The 22605-nt window shown below is 35.8% G+C and overlaps 1 long non-coding RNA gene across 1 annotated transcript; it reads right to left on the bottom strand.

The window, feature by feature from the left end:
* Positions 1 to 12020: 12020 nt before the first annotated feature.
* Positions 12021 to 13462, bottom strand: LOC141710952 (uncharacterized). The gene is made up of 4 exons (XR_012571152.1): positions 13235 to 13462; positions 12933 to 13042; positions 12297 to 12412; positions 12021 to 12203 (listed from the first exon to the last, which is right to left on the bottom strand). It is a non-coding gene; the product is annotated as an uncharacterized LOC141710952 (long non-coding RNA).
* Positions 13463 to 22605: the final 9143 nt, after the last annotated feature.

Below are 22605 nucleotides of genomic sequence, written 5' to 3'. Positions count from 1 at the left end.
TTGGTTCTAATCTAAATTCATATCTAAATTTCTTTATTATTTTGATAATTATAGAATAAATGATTTATCAACTGTTTCTGTTTTGAATTAAAAGTGAAATGCGGTTTTGATTCAGTTTCTGATTTATGCCGATACTTACTTTGTTGTTGAATATCAAAAGTGGTATTAGTATAGATGATTGATGTTGACTTCATTATGGGATGTTGTGAGCATCAAAGTTCGTATTGATATCTAATTTGATATGACAACAAAATGAGTATTAATATCAAGAGTTCGGTTTTGCGTAAAGTTTATGATTCATTCCGTAATCATTGTTTCTTGTTATTGTTGTTTACGATATTTCCGTAAACACTGTTTTACGAGTTTTATTCTCGTCACGATTTAAAGTATTGCTGAGGCATTTTGCTCGAAAATATCAAAAAGAGTTTTGAATACAGTGAGAAACAATTATCCGATTCTTTAATATATTTTCTGTTTCAGCAATTATGATTTTAAATGTTCTGCTCTAATGCAGATGCCGGTTTTATATCAAAATGACCCTATATTTGTTATGATAAACTTGCTGAGCATTTCTTCCGCTCATACTTGCCTGTTTTAAATTTAACCTCCAGTGAGGATTAGCTTGCGCTGTTTAATTGTGTAATTCAAGGAAGCAAAGAAGAAGATTTTGGAAGATGGTTGGTCCAGGGTTTGCGAACTAGTGTAAGTTCTATTGTGTAAAGTTGTTTATATTATATTATATTATAGTTGTGTATTTTATTTGGGCCTAGTATACTTCATTTCGAAGTTATACTAGTGGGTTTAGTTTTGAGTTGGAATTTATTGAAAAGAGTTTTAAAAGAAAGTGGAAAATTTATTGGTGGAATTTGGATATCTTGTTTCTAGAACTGTAACCTTAAAAGATCTTGGATTAGTTTGGGATCATAGATGCTAAATATCTTCCGTTGGCATTCATTTATGGATTTAACAGGTTAATTTGGATTGAGTATTCATAGTGACGACCAAATCCCTTGACCCCGGATTTGGGGGCGTTACAGGTTGGTATCAGAGCTGAGGTTATAGTAAACTAGAAACGAGAGTGTGTAGGAGTGTGTATAGCTATGTGAGGACGTTTAACCTCATATCGAGTTCCTGTTGGACTATTTCCCATATTTTCAAATATTACTATTTTTATTATTTGGAATTGTTTATGTGATTTTATGTGAATTTTGGTGAATTATCTAGTAATTGAAGTGATGTTTTGAATGTCTATATGTGATATTCTTTGAGTATTTTAATTATTATATGTCCAGAATAAAATATAGATAATTGTGATATTTTTTTCCGATAATTTTTGGACTGATATATGATTTTATAATGATTTATGGATTTATTAATTATTTTTCCGAGTAATTATAAAACTATTTTATAAAGCCGGGAATCGCCCAACTTCATTTGTTTTTGCGTTTTTACAACCCGAAACTCTTCCGAAAACTCCTTCTTAACCTAATCTTGTAATTTCGGACATTTTTCGTATTTTAACTTTTTCGATCCGGATTAAGGTTTGACCCGTACGTGTCCCAGCGTACAATTTTCGATACAATAAACGTTTTGATGACTCATAATTTATGGATTTATTAATTATTTTCCGAGTAATTATAAAACTATTTTATAAAGCCGGGAATCGCCCAACTTCATCTGTTTTTGCGTTTTTACAACCCGAAACTCTTCCGAAAACTCCTTCTTAACCTAATCTGGTAATTTCAGACATTTTTCGTGTTTTAACTTTTTCGATCCAGATTAAGGTTTGACCCGTACGTGTCCCAGCGTATAATTTTCGATACAATAAACGTTTTGATGAATCAACAAAACCCGTATTCTCGATAGACGAGATATTTTACATTATTTTCGTATAAAGTGTTTTATAAGAAGGCCGGTTTTGATAATTATCCAATTCTGGTATTAAAATGTATCGTTTTTATAGTTACTTAGCGGCTGAGTAATCTATTTTCGGATCCGATATGATTCAATAGGATATTTGTTACGTGTTTAAAATGCATTTATATGAATCGATCCGTAATTTAGACGCGTGTTATTTTCATTTTTATCGAGGTATTCGATTTATCTCGTTTTATATGCGCTTGAATGCATTTTATGTGTTTTCCGGATTTTCTATTAATATAGATATCGTTTCGGCGTTTCAAAAATCAGCGGACCGGGACCCCACCGACGTCAAAGCCCACAAAATTTATGTTTTTATTTGTATAGAATCATTCAAATTTCAAATACCCAGTATTTTTATATTTTTGAATTATTCACAATTTTTGGAGAATTTTGGTATAAATTTTGTATTTTATTAATTTTAAAATAATTCCCCATAATTATTATTTTGGGTCTAATTATTTTAATTAGGGGATAAAAACACCCTTAATTGATTTTGGGGTATTAATATTTCATGAAATATAAATAGTTTATTATCCTTTTATTTCATTTTTATTCATTAAAAAACAAAAGATCAAGAACAATTTTGGGGGTGAAATCCAATTCTCAATCTTTATTTCATGATTTCCAGAGATTGAATGAACTATTTGTAATGCTCTATACACCAATCTGAAGCTTATTTCAAGCTCTACAATTTGATACCCATATCTTCGAATAAGGTGGGAGGTTTTGTAAAATCATTTTTTTTGTGATATTAGTTGATTTGGATTGTTGATTTTTATTGGTTGTTCAAATGTTTTGATGTTGTACACGTTTTTGCCATGATCTATACAGTCTATACATGTATAGAATCGTAATATTTGATTTCTGGAATGATTAACCCGAGTTTAAGGTTTTATTCGATTTTAGTTTTTATTTTTCTGGATTGTTGATGGTTTGGCTGTTAGTTTTGACGATATGAATGAATCATGTGAATTCCCAGCTTTATTTTGGTACCAGAAAAGCAGTAATTGGTTCAGAATCGAAGGAATTCGGATGTTCGCCGGAAAATTCTAAGTTCCGCCGGTTTCAATGGCCGATTCAGCCGGATTTTTCGTTCGACAAGGCGATTATTAGTGTTTGGTGAATAATTAGACTGATGGGTTGATTTAGAATAAACGGGATTGCAAACACAGGTTTCACCGTGTTGTTTTGGCCAGGAAACAATGTTGGCCGGAGTTGGAAAATCGACCGGAATCTGGGCGGATTCCGGCGATTTCTTTCCGACCCGGACCCTGTTCTAACCGACCCGTTCCCGACCCGTTTCGATTTATAAAAGACCCGACTTTGATTCTTTTTTTTTTCCAAACCCGAGTTCATATTTGTTTGTGAAATTTCCTTTTTATTTTATTTCAAAATTTATTTCTAAAATTTTAAAAATCAATTATTTGTAATTTTCAAAAATCATTTACTTATTATTTTAGATTCTAAAAATTATTTACCTAATTATTTTAAATTCCTAAAATTATTTTCTTTTATTATTTTCAAAAATCCTATTTAATTTAATTATTTATAATTTATTTCATTTAATTATTTATTTCATTTAATTAATTGATTAATTCATTTAATCAATTAATTTTATTTGTAAAAAGTTTAATAAAATGTGAATTATTTTTAATTAATTCAAATAAATCGTAAAAATTCTTTTTAACCTTTTAAAAATTATATTTTGGTACTTAAAAATCAATCAATATTATTATTAATTGACTTATTCCTATTTATTCTTATTTTATTCGTAGAAAATAAACCGTTCGTCCGTTTAATACGAAACGAACGCGTATAGACTCAGAAAAATATTCCGCTTTCATTAAAAATACTTTCGAGACCCAAATCCTTTTGTTTCGAAAGGTCGCTTGTTTTACGAATCATTCTGAGTCAATTTTTGATCGATAAATTATATTTTGACCAGATTTCAGTTTTAAACGTACCGAGTCGAACCTTTTGATGAACCGAGTCATGTGTGATATGAATTATGTGATACAAGAGTTATGTGCTTATGTGCTATGTGAATTATGTGTGTAAGTAGACCAAAAGTCTGGTGATTGTCTGTTATATTTATGTATGGGCTATCGTATCGGTAGACGATAGGCTTTTGACGCGCAGTTCGTCACGTGATTATCATTTAGGCGATTAAAGTTGTATAGTTTAATTATTGATGCTGATCATTCGAGTTGATCAGGAAAAGGCGTTGGATAAAGAGTGTGATGGAATGGTATTGGGTATTTGGCTTCTAGCAATCGCAGAAGCAGCATGTCAATAAAGGGCTGAAAAGAAAGACGGTGATGCCATGGAATGTTAGAATGAGAGATTGTGTTGTTGCGAGTGTGACTAACTGCTAAAAACCCAAAGGTTAGTATCCCTATCACCACTTATTGTTCAAGTGATATTTATTTTATATCTTCTTATGCAAGTATTTCTTTCCCTATTCTCAGTTCGGAATAGATAAATGTTTTATATATTGCTGAATTAAATGATTCTGTTTATGCAAGTATTCTTCTGCTATTCTATGTTCAGAATAACTAAGTGATTTTACTTATCAAATTACTGGATTTATAAATGTTTTGGATTTTGAGAAATACGATTTTGTTGTGAGTATTCCTGCCCAAGTGAATGGGGGAATAAAATTATTTAGGATGTCGATTCATTCGGCTCCTTTTTAAATAAAAAGGTTTTTAAGATTGGAATGATTACTGGTTACTGGTTACAGCGTAGGTGATCGAGATATCGGTCCAGCTGTAATATCTTTCAAGGCTTGTTATGCCTTTTCTGGCGCCTATAGGTACTGTATGGCTGCGGGATACGGGTAGTACCTATACTTACAGTATGGATGCGGGATACCGGTGTTGTTTCCCGACTGATCATCGGAAACAACATGAAATATAATTGGTTCCAATCTAAATTCATATCTAAATTTCTTTATTATTTTGATAATTATAGAATAAATGATTTATCAACTGTTTCTGTTTTGGATTAAAAGTGAAATACGGTTTTGATTCAGTTTCTGATTTATGCCGATACTTACTTTGTTGTTGAATATCAAAAGTGGTATTAGTATAGATGATTGATGTTGACTTCATTATGGGATGTTGTGAGCATCAAAGTTCGTATTGATATCTAATTTGATATGACAACAAAATGAGTATTAATATCAAGAGTTCGGTTTTACGTAAAGTTTATGATTCATTCTGTAATCATTGTTTCTTGTTATTGTTGTTTACGATATTTCCGTAAACACTGTTTTACGAGTTTTATTCTCGTCACGATTTAAAGTATTGCTGAGGCATTTCACTCGAAAATATCACAAAGAGTTTTGAATACAGTGAGAAACAATTATCCGATTCTTTAATATATTTTCTGTTTCAGCAATTATGATTTTAAATGTTCTGCTCTAATGCAGATGCCGGTTTTATATCAAAATGACCCTATATTTGTTATGATGAACTTGCTGAGCATTTCTTCCGCTCATACTTGCCTGTTTTAAATTTAATCTCCAGTAAGGATTAGCTTGCGCTGTTTAATTGTGTAATTCAAGGAAGCAAAGAAGAAGCTTTTGGAAGATGGTTGGTCCAGGGTTTGCGAACTAGTGTAAGTTCTATTGTGTAAAATTGTTTATATAATATTATATTATAGTTGTGTATTTTATTTGGGCCTAGTATACTTCATTTCGAAGTTATACTAGTGGGTTTAGTTTTGAGTTGGAATTTATTGAAAAGAGTTTTAAAAGAAAGTGGAAAATTTATTGGTGGAATTTGGATATCTTGTTTCTAGAACTATAACCTTAAAAGATCTTGGATTAGTTTGGGGTCATAGATGCTAAATATCTTCCGTTGGCATTCATTTATGGATTTAACAGGTTAATTTGGATTGAGTATTCATAGTGACGACTAAATCCCTTGACCCCGGATTTGGGGGCGTTATAACAACTCTGTGGAACATTCTAAGTAATTGCACCTTCACACCAGGTATCAATTCTTCGAGAGCATGTCTTATAGTCAAAGAGCTACTTGCAGATACATCTACTAAATCACTTGTTAAAGTTAATTTTTCAAGGCTGGTTTCTAAGTGCGGGATACCATTCATTGCATATTAGTTGGAAATCTCATCTGTAGGGAATTCTTAATATAAGTTCACAAGTATTGAATCCTCAATATTTAAAGGACTTGTGAATTTATCAGTAATCCAGTACCTCGTATTTAGTGCTACTATCTTGATTATCATGATTACAATGTCATATATATATTTGTGGTAGTTAAGTCTTATAACATTAAGTTTGAATATTATTTTAATTGATTTAAAATAGGATTCATAACAGGCTCATAATTTAAAGTATATTAAAATAATATACAACATAGTTATTTGTATCTTGTATGAATAATTATGATACTTTTAATATTAGTGATATTATTTAGAATTCTTGTTCTAAGTAATCAATGATCATTTCCAAATGCACTAATATTAGAAGTTGAAGTATTTTCTATGTTATGTGTATAAAACTATCAATATTTTATATGCTCAGAAGGTATCTCTAAAATTACTAATTATCCAGAAAGTAATTGCCATGTGTATAATTCATATATTCTATTGGTAATTATTCAAGGATAACTGTAAATATTTAAGTGCTAGTATCTAACTCATAAATATTTAGCATTTATTTATTTGTATTTATTTTAGGTAGTTTGGATTATGAAAATTGAAACAATTTAATGATTTTATTTGCTCCATTATTCAAAATAAATAAGCAACATGATTGATCATAACTAAACCTATTAACAATTAATATCTAGTATATTGATTGTAACTAAATTGTTATATGTTAATTATGAGATTTGGTTCTAGTGAATTTAGTAATATTTATATCTCAAGAATTCACTTAAATCAAAATCATAATTGTACCATGATTAGTTGTATGCTACTTTTTGACTTATATCAGTTAGTGATGTTCATAGTTTAACTATGAACTAATTGTGAAGTATTGATATTTGTGGAATTACTCAGAACTCCTCTAAGTAATCAATATTTATCCTCAGTCACTTATACTAATATAAAAAGTATAAAAATCTTTCTCAAGTACAACTATGGTCAATTTGGATAATATTTTATTAAAAGTAACCATATGTTGTGCAATTAGAATAATTTTTTATACTTATTTGTAAATTCCTGAATACTTTGATATAGATGCAATACTCAATAGATCAAAGTATATGGAACTTAGAATGTTTTTCTAAGATTGCAAAGACAATGTTGGTTAATGTTGCTTTATTTATCGAACCAATTTTATTTGAGATATTACAGTTGTTAGGAGTTAACAATTGTATATAATATGAAATTGAATGCTAATGTCTATCTGAGAGATAGTTGGCATTTAATTCATTAATATCTTATTTTAATATATTTAAATTATGATGTTAGACAATTCCATTTCAAATCAGTTTCATAATTTAAATTATATTAAAATAAGGTACAACATAACTATTAGTATCTAAAATACTTGATAAGTATTAGTCAATGATATATTGTTAATATTTTATTGCAAATAATTATGAGATTTTAAGTTCTAGTGAATTTATATGAGTTGCTCTATTTGACAGATTCACTACAATTTGAAATTAGTAGCTTAATCATTCTTCTTAAGATTGTTTATCAATAAACAACGTTTTTAATAATAATTTTATAAATATAGATTATGGAGTTTTTGACATGAATGAGAATTGCTTAGACTTTACCCTAAGTGATCATTGCTTTTCTAAAAACTCATTCATATTAAAAGACAAAAACTTTATTTCTTTTCTTAATACTGCTAGGTCATGAGCCTGTGTCTTTTTCATATTAAAGACATGAATATTTATCTTTTATGCATAAAAAAAGACTCGCGCACTCGAACAGTTTTTAGAGAAAATCAAACTTCTTTCTACTGTGGTGATTGCTTATTTCATAGAAAATCTTTTTGAAATCAATATTGTACATCATTTCTCTCGAAAGATTAAATGCATAATTTTCATTCATTATAGATCTTAAATGCATTTTATCTTTACATTACCATATGTTTTGTGATGCAGGTTCAGCCTCCAGTGGCCTTTCATTTGATAGTCATTATATTGAAAACCCACAACTTCTATCCCAGACTGTGAAGACAAACACAGAAACAAAACCAACCAACACTCTCTTATCACTAAAATGAAGTATGAATGAGCGTGAGGGAGAAAGTGCCTTAGTGCACCACATAAGAAAGGTTCTGAAGTCAACCCAGCAACTTTGTCTCTTACAAAGTTGGGTAATATTAAAACTGAGGCAACTGCTAGCCCCCATGCATCTTCTCAAAAAGATGTAATGGCTGAAAATGCACAAAAATAGTTACTAGATTCATCCTCTCAATAGGGTGCGTCTACTAAAATTCTCCCGTCGACCAAGGTATCCGATATAGTGACACCACCTCGAACACAAACAATTCTTGATGCACAAGGTAAGGTTACACACACAAAGAAAGAGTTGACGAAAACAAGATTTTTGACCATTTTAAGGTTAGATTCGATGGTTCAAGCTTCTTTAATGGACCAATTGCCTTTACAGGTGTTAGAAGAGGATACTGATCCAATAGCCATATGTCAGTGGTCAGTGTCTACCTCCTCGGTCTTAACTCCCCTGGATGCATATGCGGATAGTGGGTTTGACATAGGTGCAGATCGCAAACTTGTTGATAATGATTCAGATTTACCTGATGAGTCACAAGGAAATGTCTTCAAAGATATTAGAAGGAAACTTTGATCTATATCTTAAATTCTTTGGATCATTGTTTACCTTCCCAGAGTTCAAATCTGGAACCCTCAACGGGAAACTAGCAACTTGTAGATTATGACTCAGATTTATCTGACGAGTCTAACAAGGATGTGGATTTGCGAACTCTCATTGCACCACCTGTGAGCTCCTTAAGGATGACTAAGGTGATTTTCCTTGTTGATTTACAAACTTCCATTGCACCACATGTGACCTTCTTAAGGATGGCTAAGGTGATTTTTCTTGCAGGTACAGCTGGATTTTGGAGCTATGAGAGGAGTGATACACTTGTGAGAATGAGTGTAAACACGAGTGGAGAGAAGAGTGAAACACTTATGAGGTACACAAAATAGAATCACACACTCACAGTGAGGAAGAAAGAGAAACAGCAGATCCCATTCCCTATCCCTAAACATGTTTTGTTATTTTCAATTTTTCGAAAGATGATTCCTAAGAATCCAACCTGATACTTCAGGAAATAACATTGTTCACCTAAAATTTGGTTATGATTAGAGCCTAACTGTTATGGACCTAATGTTTACAGACTGGAATCGAATAGTTGGGGCCTAACAATTGTGATATAATAGTATAAGGATGTTGGGAAGGTTGGTTAACAGGATGCAACGGTGAAGTCATTGTTGCAGCATATAAAAGGACATGGTTGATCAGACTATGACTTGCTATTTCTTTTCTAATCAAGTGAAATATGAGAACTTCTTCAGACAATAACTTACATTCCTTCTCTTATTCCAAGGGGAAGAAGTGGTACATAAAAGTATGGATACAAATTTGGAGGATTCCTCCACTAAGGGGGAGAAATGGCAAGTGGGCAGGAAAAAGGTAAAACATATCTACACCACACAATTTACACAACACAACACCATTATTGTTTGAAACTACGAATCCTATTGTACGAGAGAGGTGGTAAACACGAAGGTGATTTCATATGAATCAGAAGAAGTGGATTGGTTCATCATTGTTCTTCATAAGGGGTTAAGCTATTTTCCTAAAGAGGAGTACCATTGGTTTTTATCTATGGATCCTATTGTACAAGAGAGGTGATAAACGAAGGTGATTTCCTTTAAGCAGTTGACTCTCATAGGGAGAAAAGCAAGAGATAAATGTGTTTATCAATAGATATTATGGTTGTACAAAAGAAGCTGCTGATGATTACTTTAAGACTGAGAAGTGTTATAAGGCAGAGATATGAAGACCCAGTGAAATAAAGATGAGACTACTTGAAGATCAGTTCAGTGCTAGAGGAACAAACATCTTTCATTTTAGTTACTCAAGAAATCTGGAAATGCATAATTTGATCCATAAAACCAGTAACATATTTTTCTAGTTATTAGTTGAGTTATCCTCTCTATTAATTTGTTTGTTAGGTTTAACAATAAAATAAGGGGAGATTTTTGGTGAGATTGTGAAGTTGTATGAACAGTAGACGTGATAACTCAACACTAGATCAACATTAGAACAGGGCAGGTAAATGATACTACATCTACACAAGAAATCAGGAAGAAATGAAGACAAGGAAAATACAAAGAATTAAAAGATTAGAAGAAGTCTTAAAGTCTGTTTACAAGTCACTAAAAGAAGTTTATTATTATATTTATGCCTCAGTGAAGAATAAAGGTTAAATACTTTCAGGGTTTCAAAAATAATGAAGATTCAGTGTAAAAGTGCCATCAGAAGATTTCAGTGTATCAGCATTGATTGAAGATAGACAATGTATGAAGCGTAGGAATCTGAATAATTGAAGACGGGGTAAAGACAGAGGTTAAAGAAGATAGCTGCAGTATTGAAGTTATACTCACTGACAAGAGTTCATTTTATATGTTCAAGCGTCAGTGAAGAACATCGAATGTCGTATTCAAGATTGTAGTAACAATGAAGACGTTGTCTGAGTAATTGAAAAGATTTCAGTGAAAGTACAATTATTTTTTTACAGTCACTGTTCGAAGTGATAAAGTTGTTACAACTTAATAATGTAATCAAGGATATAACACGAAGACCTGAATCGAAGTTAGTTGTCTGTGAGCCAGACCAGTTACACTAGGCGTCAATGGTTCATAAAAGGAATCTTAGTATTATCATTAGAAGAGTTGTTAAGTGAGGATTCATATCTGGATATGCAAGTTATATGGTTTATATGACGACTCAGAGAGAAGACTTGAGGACGGGATAGTTTAAGGGTTACAACATTCTAAAGAATCTAAGTCAAAGTGATCACTACTTTGTAGTAGGAGTCACCACAGCCAATCTATTGCTTAGAAGAAGCAATAACCTTGAAGTATAGCTCAAAATCTGAGTACCATAGTTGGTTTTGACCTAGTAGGAACAACATGGAAGAAATAGGAAAAGAAACTATCTTAGAAATGCATGTTGTTCCTTGTGGCCGCAACTCAACATTTTTACTAAGGCAAAAGTGCCTTGTGGTCACAAATAAAGCTTCCTAGAGTGATTAGGATCACAACTAAAGCTTCCAAGGGTAGCTAGGGTCGCCACTTATCCTACATAAGTGGGTAGAGATCGCAATTCAGCTCGGAAACTAGGGAAGGTAGAGATCGCAATTCAGCTCGGAAACTAAGGCAAATCCTTTTCCCTAGCTGCAGGGGTCACAACTTAGCCTTACAAGGAGGTGTGGGTCGTAACTAATGACATTTTCAAAGGAAATTCACTCTCCTTGATGCTACTAGTCACAATTTAGGTTCCAAGGGCTACCAAGTCGCCACTTAGATAAATTCTAAGGCAAACTTGTCCTAGACTTCATGTATGCGCAAGTAAGAGCTTCTTTACTCCCTGTGGTCGCAACTCACATGGAATGCTTGTATATTTTAAGTGAAAATCATCCCTAGATGCAGTTAACTCTCAAAAACTTTATTGATTCCATTAATTGATTTATGTGGTAAATAATTAGCCATGTACTTCTAATTGATATAAAGTCTACACAACAGAAGCAGAAGAATATCAATCAGGATTGTTCAGTTTATCTTCTTCTCTAACGAGAGCTGATAAAAACAAGAAATAAAGAGATACAGAGAAGCTCAAGCACATTGAATATCCATTTAACTTCTCACCAGAGAAGCGTTATAATGTCCGATTTAACTCTTGTATATTCATAGGGCCATTATAATCGCTATCCGGTAATTAGATCCTTAGGCATACAAAAAGATATATCATTGTATAGGATTTAATTTGTATATCTTTGTAGAAGCAGAAACTTTGTTGTTTCATAGATTGTATCTGGTTAATTTATTTACCGAACTGTAGCAAACCCTCGCGGATTTTATATATGAATATATATTTCTCTGAATATCTTGTGTTCTTCATTTTAATGTCCTAAAAACTATTCATCTCAAAAATACAGAACCACTAACCGAACACTAAATTATATATCCGCAAAAGATTCGAAAGAATTTTATTATTTAGCGAGTATCGTATTCAACCCCCCTTCTACGATACTTCGGGACCTAACAAAAATGCCATCAAATCAGAAGTGTTCATAGGTATGATAGGAGAACATAATGTTAAATGTGCAGATTAGAAGAAACAAAGGTACTTACCTCCTGCAGATACGATAAATCTTTGTTACTACTTCTGGTTTTTCTGATGCTTGGCCCTGTTACTAAGTATCAGCCAAATACTGCACCATGGATTTCTTCCGTATTTTCCTGTGGCACTTGATATTTATAAAAAAAATCAGGAATCAATATTAAACTGCTATACGCTTAAGACTAACTGCAAAAATGAGTCCTATTTTCCCATATATCCTCACCCAATTTTGATCATGTTCTATGCTCTTGAGCTAGTAAAACTAAGGAAGGAGAAATTAGTGTATGTGAGAACTAAAAATGAGATATTGTGCATTAAAATAAGATATATGTGAAAGTTCAGTGATCTCTTCGGATCATCACGATGGCCTAATGAACAATATAAGCCAGCTACTTCTCTTAAGATTGTGGATTGAACCTTGTTTTAAGCTTAAGTCAAGCAATCATGTAAACAATTAGGATGCAGGATGAAGTATTTAATTCATGTTGTAAGCTTAACTCAAGTAATCAAAGTATTTGATTCATGTAAACAATTAGGATGCCGGATGAAGTAATCATATTGTAAGCTTAAGTCAACTAATCAAAGTATATATTGAAGATATATTTTTTCCCAGAATTTTCAACTAAAAAGTGTTGCAATTGTGTTACCAGAATATGGATACTTTGATTTTTTAGGGGGTATACTCCGTCTTCTGGGCTGAGATAACTGGAAAAAATAGTACTCAGAACTTGAATTCCATCAGCATCAATCAAAGTACCTATTAGAAGAAAAATGCATTTAAGAACATCATTCACACATTATCAAAAAAGTTTTCTTCAGAAAAAAAACAATTTATAAAATATAAAAGGTTTGAAATATATTTGCTTCCACTTAAACTTGAAACTATGAGCATATTTATACTAATAAAGATTAACATTTAGCTAATGATCAGTATAAAAACTTCGTCAACCTTGGCCTGCTCTACTTCCGCTTCCCGGATTTTTCAGGTCTTCAAAACCTTGTCTGCTAAATTCGATAGCTAATAAGAATATTTCAGAGTGGGAATATTTTAAAGACGCCAACCAAGTACTTAATCCATTATAACCATGTCTTCACATTGCTTTTCTGGACCCAAAACATGATAATAATACTCCATGGTAAACTCATACATGTCATCATCCACATCTGTTAAAAGGCGAAAAAGAGCTTAAAGAGAGATTTAAAAAGCCCAAAACCTATTCTCGAAAAAAGGTACTAGTATCACTATTTAAAGCATGAATTTGTATGTTCAAGATAATTGAAGTTTGGAAAACATGAATATCTCGTACTATTGGATGCGATAGCTGCCTCAAGGTTTTCCTAATTTACTTAAAACTAATTAGTGTACCGTGTTAATAGTTAATTTTCCATATGAAAATAATAGTGTAGAATACCTCTACGGGAATATTATATGCAAATAAAATTAATCCAAACGTCAAATATAGAAAATATAGCACGTATTGAGTATAATGAGTAAGCAAAATATCTTTCACCAATCATAATTTGAATCACAATGTCAAAGAAAGGAATAACTGATCACTTGTGTACTACAGAAAAACCACATGTAGCCTGCTTAGCTAGTATTGTTTTTAATATCTCTTACTCTGTAGCAAAAACATAAAATGCCTCTTGTCAAACCAAATAACAATCGATAAACAAATCAGAGTAAAAAAATATATGCATAAAATTTAGGATGGGGCAAACTGTTATATATAAATCGAATTAATGACACGTATAAGATGATTTTATAAAAATGAAAATTGCTAGTATCATACACACAACAAATCAAAATACGTTTATAATATAAGTAACCAAATCACACACACATATAAACATATACAAATTAGAAATCAATATGTAGTTTAATCAACTATTATTGTTATTTGGGTTAACAAAATCAATATGTATATGTAGTTTAACCAAATATTAAGTCTTATGATGATAATAAATTTCCTTTATTATTTTTTGAGAAATAAATATGTAGTTTTCTTTACTCGAGTTAGTAGGAAAAGAGGGAAAGATCATACTCGACAAAATTCATAACTCTAAAAATGTAGTTGTCCCGATTTTGTTATAAAAATCAATATAATGAAGATAATAAAATTAATTTATTGAGCCGTTTTTAAAACTATATAAGGTGTTTTGGTAACAGCAGATTTTCGCTGGAAAGCATTTAAAACAGTTTGATAAAATTCAAAATCTTCTTTTCAAAAAAGTTTTTTTGGCCCTAAAACTAGTTATTGGAGAAAGTAAGTCCCCATATTTTTGGAAAAAGTTGTTTTTCAGTTTTTGCCGGAAGTAGGTGATATCTGATTTCACAATCAAATTTTACCAAAATCGTTATTATTTTTAAGTTTTTACATACACATATCAAAAACATTACCAAACACTTATCTCATTTTTACAGCAACATTTTTTTAACAGCGGCATAACCTTTTGATCAATGGTTTATGTGACGCCCTCAATCTCGGGGTTAGGAAATGAGGACCCACACACCATTAAACTAACATTAAATAAGCATAAACCCCGATTAACTATTAAAAGGATCTAAACAGGATTAAGTTTGAGAGAAGATATAACTACCAACCAACACTATATATATATATATTTTAACCCAAAATAATATTAAACTTATACAATCGATTCCGACTTGAAATCGACAGATAACCCATTGTATCTTTATAACTTTCCAACTATAGCACTTGCTCACACATCCTGTACTATCTGCTCTAGCATCTGGAAGCCTACAACACAATAAGGGCCACCAGGTACGCTTTTATGAGCAGTGCGCCTAAGTCTGGCCATCTTCATACTTAACTGCTGATAGAGAATAAAATAAGCCCTGAGTATGTAATTATTACCGCATTAATTATATCAGAATTGGGCTGAAAGTTAGGCCCATTTGAAAGGGCCTAAAACCCTGAATATTAATTAATTTTGCAATTAATAAATAAGGGATAAATGAGCTATTAAGAAGAGTCCTAGTGGGAATATAAATCCTTGTAGATTGGCCTCCAAGGAACTTCATGGGATAAGGAATCAGTTTCCTACCTCCTAGGACTCCAATTTCCACTATAATTCTGAGACTTTCCCACCAAGTCTCCTAGATCTAGTCCAATTCAAGGACTTTCAATATATATATAAGGGGTCTCACCCCCACCCATCAGAACTACATTTTTGACTTGATCCTTGGAAATCAGCAAGGTACGTAGGCATCTTATTAGGGCAGATCAAGTCACGAGACACAAGAGCAGTCAAATCGAGCCTCGAAGCTCACGAACCCTCGTAGTAAGTACAACAATTAATATACCCTAGTTTTTAATCCATAACATTTGGCATCGTCTGTGGGAAAGCACAACAACAACCATGGCGAGAACACGGAGAGGAAACAGCGCCCCCGAAGGAGGAACACCAGCGGGAACGACCCAAACATTTCGTCAATGGTGGAGATACCTCCGCATTCAACCTATGACGCCACCCAAGGAGGAGCCCAGGTAGGGGCAACTAAATCTCAGCCTCAAGGGACGAATTCCCAACTTCAACAGCTACATATACCTGTGAATTCTCGACCCGTTGGGTATGAGTATTCAACTATTGTGACCACTAACCCCCCTTATGGGATGCCCCTTTGCCCCGAGGTTGGATGAAGTGGACATGCTAATAGGAGTGAAGCACAAGGGCAGACTCCCCAATATATATGTGGTTTGGCTCCTATCCCTGAGGATCAAGAATATTCTGGTCCTTATACTGAGAAAGACTCTGAATCTTTGGATGATGATGTGGCACAAGAAGGAGGCATGCTGAAAAAAATGCCGATGCCTGATGGTAACCAGCGTCCAAGGAGCACCCGAGGGACGAATCCCCAAGAAGTGCAAGAAAGAATCAAGGCTCACGAAGCTGAGATTCAAAGGCTGAAGCGCGACTTGGAGGGGCACCAGTCCTCCAGACCCCCACTACCTCCAAGGGGGAGAAATCCTCCTCCAATTATAGACCTGGATGGTCCAATACAGAGAAGGACTGTTTTCCCAAGGGCTGATCCAAGCAATCTTCTTTCCCTTGGAGATCCTGATGATCCTACTCCACCATTCACTGATGAGATAATGAGTGCCCATATCTCAAGGAAGTTCAAGATGCCCACCATCAAAGCTTATGATGGCACTGGAGATCCCGCTAATCATGTCAGGACATTCTCTAATGCACTATTGTTGCAGCCCGTGAATGACGCTATTAAGTGTCGGGCCTTTCCTCAAACCCTGTCGGGAATGGCTCAAAGATGGTATAGTCGTTTGCCCCCGAACTCTATTGGGTCCTTAAGAGAATTAAGTTGGGCTTTTATTAAGCAATTCATCAGCGGGAGAGTTCATGAGAAAAGTTCAGCATCCCTTATGAGCATTGTGCAGGGAGCAAAAGAGTCCTTGAGGGACTACCTGAATCGTTTCACCAAAGAAGCCTTGAAAGTCCCAGACCTTGACGACAAGGTAGCTATGATAACACTGCAACAGGGAACAAGGGATGAGTTCTTCAAGATGTCATTGGCCAAATGCCCCATGAAAGTATGTTGCAGCTCCAAGATAGGGCTGGGAAATACATCAAAGTGGAGGAGAGCATGAAGAAGACAGTAGTAAGTAAGGAGCCTGTTGGAGGCAAGAAGCAGAAAACTGATCTGGAATATATTGCTAAGGATAAGTATCCTAGAACTAAGCAAAATCCTGATTCAACCCCAAAAAAGGGAGGACCTGGGAAAAAGTTCACTGAATATGCTAAAATGAATGCTCCTAGAAGCCAGATCTTGATGGAAATTAAGAAAGATAGAGATATTCTTTGGCCTAAGCCCTTGAAGGCTGATCCTATCATGCTAGATAAAAGCAAATTTTGCAGGTTTCACAAGGATGCTGGTCATGACACCGATGAGTGTAGACAATTGAAGGATGAAATAGAGTTCCTCATTCGAAGAGGATGATTGAGCAAGTACACTGGAGATGGAGGAGATATGAATAACAATGGAAGAAAGAACTTTGAAGATCGTAGGAGGGACCAAGACGATCAAGGGCAGAATCCCCAGCCTAGGGGACCGGAGGGCTGCGACCCTGAGGGCCTGTGATAAATACAATTTTTGGAGGACCAACTGCTGCTGGATTATCCAGGAACTCCTGGAAAGCGTATACTAGAGAGGTTATGCATATTATTGGGGAAGCCCCGAAGAGGGCTAGGATAGGAGTAACAATGACATTTGATGATTCCAGCTTGGAGGTTGTGAAATTTCCTCATGACGACCCGCTGGTCATAACACCAATAATAGGGAATAGCCCGGTGAAGAGGGTCCTTGTAGATAACAGTGCTTCGATGGACATTTTACTCCATGATACCTTTTTAAGGACGGGTTACAATGATTCTCAACTAACCCCAACCGATATGCCAATATATGGATTCACAGGAGTGGAGTGCCCCATGGAAGGGATAATTAAGCTGCCAATAACCATAGGTCAGGAACCAAGACAAGCAACTCAGATGTTGGACTTTGTGGGGGTAAAGGATAGTTCAACTTACAACATGGTCATGGGAAGAACAAGAATACATGCCTTCAAGGCAGTCCCTTCCTCCTACCATTTAGTGATGAAGTTTCCCACCCGGAATGGGATTAGAGAAGAGATAGGAGATCAAAAGATGTCAAGGAGTTGTTACGTGGCCTCTCTTAGGGAAGATGGAGTTGGGGGGCAAGTTCTGCCTATTGAAGATCTGGATATCCGAGACAATGATGAGAAAAGAGGGAAGCCAGCAGAAGACTTGGTTTCGATTCCTTTGGCTCCCGAGGATCCTAAGAAAGTGACTATCGTTGGAGCCACACTAGAGGAGCCCCTTAGAGGGAAGTTGGTGAAATGTTTGCAAGAAAATAGTGATGTATTTGCATGGTCGGCAGCTGATATGCCAGGCATAGACCCAAAACTGATTACTCACAAGCTGAATGTGGATCTGAATCGGAAGACAATGAAGCAAAAGAAAAGATGTTTTGCTCCAGAGAGGCAAGAAGCTATTAAACAAGAAGTAGAGAAGCTCTTAGATGCTGGTTTCATTGAGGAGATACAATTTCCGGAATGGTTAACAAACCCTGTGATGGTAAAGAAAGCTAATGGAAAATGGAGGATGTGTGTGGATTTCACCGATTTGAATGACGCATGCCTCAAGGACTGTTTCCCATTGCCAAGGATAGATACATTAATAGATGCTACTGTTGGACATGAGATGCTGAGCTTCATGGATGGATTCAGTGGATAAAATTAGATCAAGATGCACAAGGACGACATCCCAAATGTATCATTCATCACTGACTTTGGTGTTTATTGTTATCCTGTTATGACATTTGGTCTCAAGAATGCAGGAGCCACCTATCAAAGGTTTGTAAGTAAGATTTTCAAGGATTTTATTGGCAAGACAATGGAAGTCTATGTCGATGACATGTTAGTCAAGAGTCTAGTAAAGACTGACCATATAACCCATTTGAGGGAAGCTTTTGAGGTCCTGAGATACCACAAGATGATGCTAAATCCTGCAAAGTGTGCTTTCGGAGTGGGATCTGGAAAGTTTTTGGGACTGATGGTCTCCAAGAGAGGAATCGAGGCCAACCCCGATAAAATAAAGGCGATCTTGGACATGGAGCCACTAAAGTTTATTAAAGATGTTCAAAAGCTCACCGAAAGGGTTGCTGTATTGGGGCGATTCCTCTTCAAATCTGGGGACAAGTGCTTGTCATTCTTCAAGTCCTTGAAGAAGGTTAAGGATTTTGAATGGACTGAGGAAAGCCAGAAGGCATTCAAAGAATTAAAGAAATATATGGCCCATGCCCCGTTGTTGGCCAAGCCAGCTCTGAATGAAATCTTATACTTGTACCTGGCCGTTTCAGAAAATGCCTTGACCACTGTATTGGTTAAGGAGGAACTTAAAGTCCAGAAACCCGTATACTATGTGAGCAAAATTCTACGTGAGGCTGAGTTGAATTATTCAACTATTGAGAAGTTTGCTTTAGCCTTAGTAATGGCTTCAAGAACGTTACGTCCTTACTTTCAGGCTCATCAGATTAAGGTGCTAACAAATCAGCCCTTAGGAAATATTATTCATAGTCCCAAGGTTAGTGGGAGGCTGATTAAGTGGGCAATAGAGTTGGGAGAATTTGCCATCAAGTACAAGACACGAATGACAATAAAAGCCCAGGCATTGGCTGACTTCATGGTGGAATGTACCATACCCAACCAAGAAGTTGGGGGGCAGGAAGATACTATACCTTCAAACACAGAAGGTGATAAAGGGGACAAAGAGAAGGATGTCAAGGAGAAGGAATATTGGGTTCTCTATTTTGATGGAGCATCAAAAACAAATTCAAGTGGAGCAGGGCTAGTTTTACAAAGCCCCGATGGGTTCTTGATTGAATATGCTATGAAGTTAGACTTCCCAACCACAAATAATGAAGCAGAATATGAAGCTCTGATAGCTGGCCTCGGCCTAGTAGGGACATTGAGAGTCAAGAACTTGAAAGTCCGTGGAGACTCGAAGTTGGTCATATCCCAGGTGAAGAGAGAGTTTGAGGCAAGGGATGATACGATGGCTAAATACGTCCGCGTAGTAAGAGCTGTGATGACTCAATTCGATGAGTGCCATGTTGAGCACATCCCAAGGGAGGAAAATGCTAAGGCGGATGCATTGTCAACGTTTGCTTCATCTGAGATAGAGCAAAGTTCATGAAGCGTATACTTTCGCGTTTTGAAGACACGAAGCATTGATGTTAAGCTCGTAGCTCCTATAGGGCTGGGGATGTCATGGATAGATCCCATTAAGGCCCATATTCAAATTGGTTGGATGCCAAATGATGTGACTGAAGCACGGAAGTTGGCTTTTCGAGCACTGAGATCCTCCTTGATCGATGGGATTTTGTACAAAAGATCTTATGTGGTTCCTTACTTAAGATGTCTCAGACCCGTTGAGGCACGCTTGGCTCTTGAGGAGGTACACGAAGGTATCTGTGGGAAACACTTGGGGGGCAGAGCCCTAGATCATAAGATAACCCGTTTAGGCTTCTATTGGCCAGAGATGATGGCCGATGCTAAAGAGTATGTGAAGAAGTATGATCTTTGTCAGAAACATGCACCTGTTGTTCGACAACCCCCCGAGATGTTGACTTCCATCAACTCTCCCATCCCATTTGCCATGTAGGGAATGGATATACTTGGGCCTTTCCCCATGGCCATGACACAAAGGAAGTTCCTGATTGTAGCCATTAATTATTTTACTAAATGGATTAAAGCCAAGCCTTTGGCCAAGATCACAACTAAGCAGGTTGTACAATTCCTGTGGGAAAACATCATGTGCTGATATGGAATTCCCCGTATCCTAGTCACCGATAATGGAACACAGATCAACAAAGAAGAATTTAAGAATAATTGTGAGGAAAATGAGATTGAGTTGTGATTTACGTCTGTGGCTCACCCGCAAGCCAATGGGCAAGCAGAAGTGGCAAATCGAATAATCCTGAATGGACTAAAGAAGAGGATCGAGAAGTCGAGGAATAACTAGGTGGATGAAATACTCCCAATACTATGGGCCTATAGGACTACCTGTAGAGTCACGACTGGAGCAACTCCCTTCATGTTAGCATATGGGGCAGAAGCGGTTGTTCCTGTAGAGGTATCACATTCGTCTCCCAGGATTCAAGCTTTTAATGCTGAGGAAAATGAGGAAGGGTAAAGATTAGCCCTGGATCTAATTGATGAAGTACGAGATAAGGCACATGCGAAGATAGTGGAATATCAGAAAAAGGCTCTGTTCTACTACAACCTAAAGGTTAAGGAAAGGTTCTTCAAGCAAGGTGACTTGGTTCTGAGGAAGGTGGAAGCTTCTAGTGTTGAGCAGAAAGGAAAATTTGCCCCAAATTGGGAAGGGCCGTACAAGGTTAAAAGTGTTCAAGGAAGAAGAACCTACAAGTTGTAGACTATGGATGGTTTTGAAATCCCAAGGACCTGGCACGCCAGAACCTAAAGGTTTACTATGTGTAAAAAAGGTTGAGCACGATTCTCACTTGTCAATATGACAAGTAGGTTGAAAAGCACCTTGAATCTTTGCTTTCTTAGGATTACATGTTTTAGTTTTAAGTTTGAGGTTTATTAGGACTTGTGTAAGGGATGAATCCCAACAGTTTATGAAATTTAGAAAGATTCTGAAATATGTTTAACAAATCCCTATGACATGGCAAGTAAACTAAATGCAAGAGATAAAAGCATAAAGTTCAATAAATAAGACCGGTTTAAATAAGCAATACAAATTCTGATAAATAAATTCTCAAAGACAAAATAAAATAAATAAGCCACGCAGAAAAGCTCTAAGGGGCAGAGGTGCCCTCGGCATCCATATCATCGTCTCTGCCACTCTCGCTGGATGTCTCAGTGGTCCCGGAGGAAGAAGAGCTATGATCGGCTGAGGGCCAAGAAGATGACTCAGGAGGAGGAAGAAGTGGGGCCTGAGGAGCACTGTCTGAGGCAACCACTCGGGTGCGAAACCTCTGTAGTAAAGTCTCATCATTAGGGCAGATGTAGTCCGCTTGGTTGATGTCAGGACAAGCCTCGTTCACGGTTCCAAGGCCCGTGTCCCAGCCAGTCCTAAAAAACCCAGGGAACACCGAGTCGTCCCTCACTCTCATAGACTGAGTGAACTCCTCCGAGTCTAAATAGTTGTCAATCGTCTTGTCCTTCTCAGTCCTCAGCACAACCAGCTCAGCATTAGACTCTCCGAGCTCCTCCTCCTTACGCTACAACTTTCTCTCTAAAGAAGTGTACTTCCTCTGCTGCTTCCTGAGGGCATTATCAGCCTTATCCGAGGCCCTCTTCCACGATTCAGCTTGCCTCACAGCGCCTTGGAAGTAGGCATTTGACTGAAACAAAACAATAAACAAAGATATAAGGAAAGTGAATGCTATAAGTAAAAAGAGAGTAAAATTTTAAGAAAGGGTCGTACCGAGGCCAAGGACTGAGTTCCCATGAGCTTTATCCTCTCCAAGTCTGGGGTAGCCACAACATTAGTGAAGTCCATGGGGATTACACCGTGGTAAGACCAATCCCAGGCATGCTTTGTGGATCCAAACATAGTATCCCCTCGGTGAAATCCCCAAAGAGGCTGGAAAATACTAGTGGCAGCAGAGACAGGAGCAGCATCAGAGATAGGAGCATTTGGGGCTTCAGTTCCCTCAGAAGGAGCCTCCACCATAGGCTCCTTGTGCATCCTTAAGAAGCTAGGCTCCGTAGCCTTTCCTCGGGTGTCCAG

This window comes from Apium graveolens, chromosome 3, assembly GCF_009905375.1.
Source record: "Apium graveolens cultivar Ventura chromosome 3, ASM990537v1, whole genome shotgun sequence".
Classification (NCBI taxonomy): Eukaryota; Viridiplantae; Streptophyta; class Magnoliopsida; order Apiales; family Apiaceae; genus Apium; species Apium graveolens.
This window is presented reverse-complemented; position numbering and strand designations above follow the sequence as displayed.